Source organism: Rhincodon typus, chromosome 1, assembly GCF_021869965.1.
Source record: "Rhincodon typus isolate 14 chromosome 1, sRhiTyp1.1, whole genome shotgun sequence".
NCBI classification, from domain to species: Eukaryota; Metazoa; Chordata; class Chondrichthyes; order Orectolobiformes; family Rhincodontidae; genus Rhincodon; species Rhincodon typus.
In genome coordinates, this window is record NC_063332.1 from 143,211,475 (window position 1) to 143,218,912 (window position 7,438).

Genomic DNA, 7,438 nt, shown 5'->3' on the forward strand with positions numbered 1-7,438 from the left:
GATTACTTACTAGCACATCTGGGAAATGGAGCTTAATTGACTGCTCCATTTCAAATTTGAATTTAAGCATAGGTGAGAAATTATTAAGACATATAAAGAAGTTTATACATGCGGCTGTGGATTCAAAGAGAGCAAAAATGTTATCTTATTGGAAATATGCACAGGCTAGGAGATTAGGTGTCATTCCTTGAAGACATGTTTCTCAAGGAACTCAAAAGTGTGGTTTGTGGATTGAGACTAGAGGGAAGCTATTGTCAACACAATCTATTTGGGCAAAAATGGTATTTTTATATTCATTTGTGGGATGTGGGCATTGCGAGCTAGCCCACATTTATTGCCCATCCCAGTTGCCCTTGAGAAGGTGGTAGTGAGCTGCCTTCTCGAACCACTGCAGTCTACCTGCTGTGGGTTGACCCACAATGTCCTTAAGGAGGGAATTCTAGGATTTTGACCCAGTGACAGTGAAGGAGCGGCGATATATTTCCAAGACAGGATAGAGAGTGGTTTGGAGGGAAACTTCAATGTGGTGGTGTTCCCATATATCTGCTGTCCTTGTCCCTCTAGATGGAAGTGGTCATAGGTTTGGAAGGTGTTGTCTGAGGATGTTTGTTGAATTTCTGCAGTGCCTCTTGTAGTTAAGACACACTGCTGCTACTGACTGGCGGTGGTGAAGAGAGTGGATGCTTGTGGATGTAGTACCAATCATGCGGGCTGCTTTGTCCTGTATGATGTCAAACCTCTTGACTGTTGTTGGAGCTGCACCCATCCAGGCAAGTGGGAAGTATTCCATCCCACTCTTGACTTGTGCCTTGTAGATGAGTCAGAAGGTGAGTTATTCACCTCAATATTCCTAGCATCTGATCTACTCTTGTGTTTACATGACAAGTCCATTAGAGTTTACAGTCAATGGTGATGCCGAGGATGTTGACTGTGGAGGATTCAGTGATGGTAACACCATTGAATGTCAAGGGGCAATGGTTAGATTGTCTCTCATTTCTGATTGTCACGACCTGGCATTTGTGTGGCCCAAATGTTACTTGCCACTTGTCAGTCCAAGCCTGGATATTGTCCAGACCTTGTTGTACGGACTGCTTCAGTATTTGAGGAATTGCGAATGGTGCTGAATATTGTGCAATCATCGGCAAACTTCCCACTTCTGACCTTATGAAGGAGGGGAAGGTCATTGAAGAAGCAGCTGAAGATGGTTGGGCCTAGGACACTACCTTTAGGAACTTCTGCAGAGATGTCCTGGAGCTGAGACGACTGACATCCAAGAACAACGACCATCTTCCTATGTACCAGGTATGACTCCAACCAGCAATGAGTTTGCCCCCTGATTCCAGTTTTGCTCGAGCTTCTTGATGACACATTCAGTCAAATGCAGCCTTGATGTTAAGCACTGTCACTGTCACCTCACCTCTGGAATTCAGCTCTTTTGTCCATGTTCGAACAGAGGCTCTAATGAGGTCAGGAGCAGACTGGCCCTAGCAGATCCCAATCTGGGCATCACTGAGCAGGTTATAGCTGAGCAGGTGCTGCTTGATAGCATTGTTGATGACACCTTCCATCACTTTTTTGATGATTGAGAATCAACTAATGGGCAGAAATTGGTCAGGTTGCATTTGTCCTGCTTTTTATGTACAGCACATACTTGAGCAATTTTTTACATTGTCGAGTAGATGCCAGTGTTATAACTGTACTGGAACAGCTTGGCTAGGAGAGCAGCAAATTCTGGAGCAAAGTATTCAGTACTATTGCTGGAATGTTGTCAGGACCTTTATTCTTTGCAGTATTTAGTGACTCCAACTGTTTCTTAATATCACGTGGAGTGAATCAAATTGGCTGAAGACTGGGGTATCTGTAATGTTGGGGACCACTGGAGGACGCTGAGATGGATCATCCACTGGGCACTTCTGGCCGAAGATTGCTGCGAATGCTTCATCCTTATCTCTTGCACTGATGTATTGGGCTCTTCCATCATTGAGGACGGGGATTTTGTGGAGTGTTCTTCTCCATTGAGCTGTTTAATTGTCCACCACAATTCATGACTGAATGTGGCAGGACTGTAGAGCTTAAATCTGATCCATTGTTTGTGGGATCGATTAGCTCTGTCTATCACTTGCTGCTTATGCTGTTTGGCATACAAGTAGTTCAGTTTGGTAGCTTCACCATGCTGACAGCTCATCTTCAGATATGTCTGGCGCTGCTCCTGGCATGCCTCACTGCACTCTCCATTGAAGCAGGGTTGATCCCCTGGCTTGATAGTAATGGTTGCGTGGGAGATATGCCGGGCCAGGAGGTTGCAGATTGTGCTGGAATACAATTCTGCTGCTGTTGATGGTCCACAATGCCTTATAAATGCCCAGTCTTAAGTTGCTAGATCTGTGCGAAGTCTATCCCATTTAGCATGGTAATAGTGCCACACAACACGATGGAGGGTATTCTCGATGTGAAGGCTGGACTTTGTCTCCACAAGGACTATGCGATGGTCACACTTAACAATGCTGTCATGGACAGATGCATCTGCAACTGGCAGATTAGTAAGGATGAGGTCAAGTATGTTACTCCCTCTTTATGGTTCCGTTATCACCTGCTGCAGACTCAGTCTAACAGATGTGTTCTTTAGGACCTGACCAACTCAATCAACAGTACTGCTGCCAAGCCAGTCTTGGTGGGGGGCATTGAAATCCTCCACCCAGAGTACATTTTGTGCCCTTGCCACCCTCAGTGCTTCCTCCAAGTGTTGTTCAACATGGAGGATTACTGATTCATCAGCCGAGGGAGAATGGTACATGGTAATCAACAGGATGTTTCCTTGCCCATGTTTAACCTGAAGCCATGAGACTTCATGGGATCTGGAGTCAATCTTGAGGACTACCAGGGCAAATCCCTCCCAACTGCATACCACTGTGCCGCCACATCTGCTGGGTCTGTAGTGCCGATTGGACAGAATACATTCAGGGATGGTGATGGTGGTGTCTGGGACAATGCCTGTAAGATATGATTCTGTGAGTATTACTATGCTTGACTACTCTGTGAGACAGCTCTCCAAATTTTTTTAGTAGCTGCCAGATGATCGTAGGGAGGTCTTTGCAATGTCAACAGGGCTTTTTCTGCCATTGGTTTTTCCAGTGCCTAGGTTGATGCCAGGTAATCTGGATGGTTTCATTTCTTCGAGACTTTGTAGTGATTGATACAACTGAGTAGGTTGCTAGGCTACTTCAGAGGGCAATTGAGAGACGACAACATTGCTGTGCGTCTGGAGTCACATGTAGTTCACACCAGGTGAGGATTGCAGATTTCCTTCCCTGAAGGACATTAGTGAACCAGCTGAGTTTTTCCAACAATCAACAATGGTTTCATGGTCATTAGTAGATTCTTAATTCCAGATTTTATTTCATTGAATTCAAAGTCTGGCATGGCAGGATTCAAACCCGGGTCCTGAGTTTCTAGTTCAATAGTCTAGCGATAATACCATCGCCATTCCCTATATCATTAAAGCTAAACTCAATTGTGTGAGTTGCTGAGTTCATAGTTCATTGAATACTGCTTCGCATTGTGGTGGTGGGTCTGGATCAACATGACATAGTGCTACGGGGCAGACGTCTATAATGGCCTTATGTGGTACATTGCTGAATGGGCTAGCAATGCTAAATGAGAGCAGCATTTCTATTGATATACAAGTTAAGTACTGTCTTTGTAAATGTGAAAAAAGCCCTTCAATATGGCCATGGGAAATTTGCATAAAACTAGTTGTAAGAAATCACACAACTATTTGCCCAATTCATATTGTGCAGATCCAAGCACAAGTAAGTTAGTGTAAAAAAAGACATCATTTTTGTGTGTCTTGACCAACCCATACAAACATAGACACAGTGAGATGAACCCTATCAAATATACTTCCCAGCAGCTTGCTTTGTGTTTTCAGCTTCTTTTTGAGCATGGCTATCTGGTCATGTAGGGCAGTAGGACCAATGGATAGGAATTTGGATTATCATTAAGAATGCCATACATTTTGCTGACATTGTTATATTTGTTAAGGATGACTAATCCTCTCCCTTTGGTGCATTTACAGTCTTGTGAGTTGGTCTTGAGGCCTCACGACACTGCCCAGAAAATTCCTCAAGGCGCACCTCCATCTCCTACCGACCAACCTCATCCCGCCCCCTTGACCTGTCCGTTCTCCCTGGACTGACCTATCCCCTTCCTAACTCCCTACCTACACTCACCTTTACTGGCTCCACCCCGCCTCTTCGACCTGTTTGTTTCCTCTCCACCTATCCTCTCCTCTATCCCTCTTCTATCCGCCTCCCACTCTCTCCCTATTTATTTCAAAACCCCCTTCCCCTCCCCCTTTTCTGATGAAGGGTCTAGGCCCGAAACGTCAGCCTCTCTGCTCCTATGATGCTGCTTGGCCTGCTGTGTTCATCCAGCCCTGCACCTTGTTGTCTCGGATTCTCCAGCATCTGCAGTTCCTACTATCCCAGAAAATTGTGTTGTGTTTTCAAATCAGACAGGCCCTTTGAAATATTGCTCATTTGACATTGCTAGCCTACTCACCAACTGACCACTCAGGATAGCTATTAATATTTGCAGCACTTATGTCATAGTAATCTTGATCTGCCACCATTGTGTCAATCAGTATTCATTGAGCTTATGAACACATCTGACCACATAATTGAGTTCAGTTTTATGATACCATGTAAGCTGGTGTCACCATGGGATTATCCATGAAGGATGAGGGATAGAAGACTTAATAGGCTTTTTTAAACCCAGAGAACAGGGTCAGGCCTTCCAACCAGCACTTGTCAGGACTCTGACACCCCCACTATGGTCATTTATGCTCTGCTCCTGGTTTTGGCCGCTGCTTCCCACTCCTACATAATCATAAAATCCCTACAGTGTGGAAGCAGGCCATTCAATGCATCAAGTCCATACTGACACCCCCAAATAACATCCCTCTCAGACATACCCCTCTACCCTAACCATGTAACCCTGAATTTCTCATGGCTAATTCACCTCACCCGCACATCCCTGGACACTGTGGGCAATTTAGCATGGCCAATCTACCTGATCTACACAGCTTTGGACTTTGGGAGGAAACCGGAGCACATAAAGGAAGCCCACACAGACACAGGGAGAACATGCAAACTCCACATAGACAGTTGCCCAAGGTTGGAAACAAATCCAAGTCCCTGCCGCTGTGAGGCAGCAGTGCTAACCACTGAGCCACCAGGCTGCGCTCATGTAGAATGGAACATAATGGAGTGGAGAATGCCACATTTAGGGATCTTTCTACCGAGGCAAGTCTGGTGACATAGGAAATTTTCATGACTTGAGCTACCCACCTGTTCTCAACATTTCATGTCAAAGACCTTTCCTCAGAACTAGAAAAGGTTCAAAATGTTGTAGGTTAAGCAAGTGAAAACGTAAGGGTGGTGGGGGTGAAGGTGGAAAAAGAGGAAAACAATAATCGCTGTGATAGAGCAGAAGACAAAGGAGAGTTAGCAACCAAAGAGTTGGTGGTGAAAGGCCAAACTGTGGTGTAATGGGGATATACAAAGAAACAAAATATATATCTAGAAGCTGTGTGAATGGCCGAATAATGAACAGCTGTTGTCTGAAAGCAAAAACCAGAGAAAATTGAGAGTAAAACTGAAAGCTGCGAAGTAAAAGGAAACAAAATGGGGGCGAGTGTAATGATCTAAAATTGTTGAACTCAGTGCTAAGTCTGGCTGGCTTTCAAGACAAAGGGCTGTTCCCCAAGCTTTTTGAAATTTTATAGCAGCAATGCACTAGGGTAAAAATTGGAGCCGCAGGATAAAGTTCTGGGGATCATGAGTTTGAATACTGTCATGGCAAATGGTGAAATTTGAACTCAATAAAATCTGGAATTAAACACTAGTCTAATGGTGACCATGTAAACCATTTAGTGAAATTCTGACTGGTTCAGTAATTCCATTTAGACTAGGGAATCCAACACCATTACCCACTCTGGCCTATATATGGCCCCAGGCCCACAATAATATCTAGTTGATAACAAAGTGTGGAGCTGGAGGAACACAGCAGGCCAGGCAGCATCAGAGGAGCAAGAAAGTTGACATTTTGGTTTGGGACCCTTCTTCAGAAATGGGGAGGGGGAAGGGAGCTCAGAAATAAATAGAGAGAGGAGGGGTGCAACTGGGGAAGATAGGTGGGATGGTGATAGGTGAGTGCAGGTAGGGAGTGGTGGGGATTGGTCAGTGAGTTGGGAAGAGCAGATAGGTGGGAGAGAATACAGACAAGTCAAGGAGGCAGGGCTAAGAGGGACGGTTGGACATGGGATGAGGCCGAGGGTGGGGAGATTTTGAAACTGGTAAAATCCATCGTATAGGCCATCGGGCTATAGGCTGTCAAGGTGGAATATGAGGTGCTGCTCCTCCAGTTTGCGGGTGGCATCATTGTGACACTGTTGGAGGCCCAGGATGGACATGTCACCCACGGAGTGGGAGGGGGAGTTAAAATGATTGGTGATCAGAAGATGTTGTCATTTGTCACAATCGGAGCGAGATGTTCTACAAAATGGTTTCAGAGCTTCTGCTGGGTTTCACCAATGTAGAGGAGGCCACGTTGGGAGCAGCAGATGCAGTAGGCCAAGTTGATGGATATGCAGGTGAACCCCTGTCTAATGTGGAAGGTTTGTTTTGTGCCTTGGACGTAGGTGAGGAGGGAGGTGAAGGGGGCAGTGTAGGGGCAGGTATAGCACTTCCTGTGGTTGCAGGGAAAGGTGCCGGGGGTAGCGGGGTTATTGGGGAGTGTGGAGTGGATGAGGGAGTCGCAGAGATAGCGGTCCCTATGAAAGGCAGAAAGGGGTGGGGAGGCAAATATCTTTTTGATTCTGGGGTTGGATTGTAGGTGGCAGAAGTGGCAGAGAATGATACGTTGGATGTGGAGTTTGGTGGGGTGATATGTGAGGACAAGGGGAGTTCTGTTTTTATTTTTGTTGGGGTGAGGGGATGTGAGGGCAAATGTGTGGGAATTGCAAGAGATGCGGTTGAGGGCATTTTTGATCACCGGAGGGGAGAAGTTGCAGTCCTTGAAATAAGAGGAAATTTGGGATGTGCGGCAGTGGAATGTCCCATCTTGGGAGCAGACGCTGTGGAGGCGGACGAATTGGGAGTAGGGATCTTGCAGGAAGGTGGGTGAGAGGAGGTGTAGTCTAGGTAGCTGTGGGAGTCGGTGGGCTTGGAAGAGATTTTGGTTTTGAGATGGTCACCAGAGATGGAGACAGAGAGGTCCAGGAAGGAGAGGGAGGTATCAGAGATGGTCCAGGTGAACTTAAGGTTGAGGTGAAAGGTGTTAGTAAAGTTGATAAACTGTGCAATCTCCTCGTGGGAGCACACTTTCCCTGTACACTTGCATCCCCTACAGGGATGGCCTAAAAGTCCTCCGCTTCTTC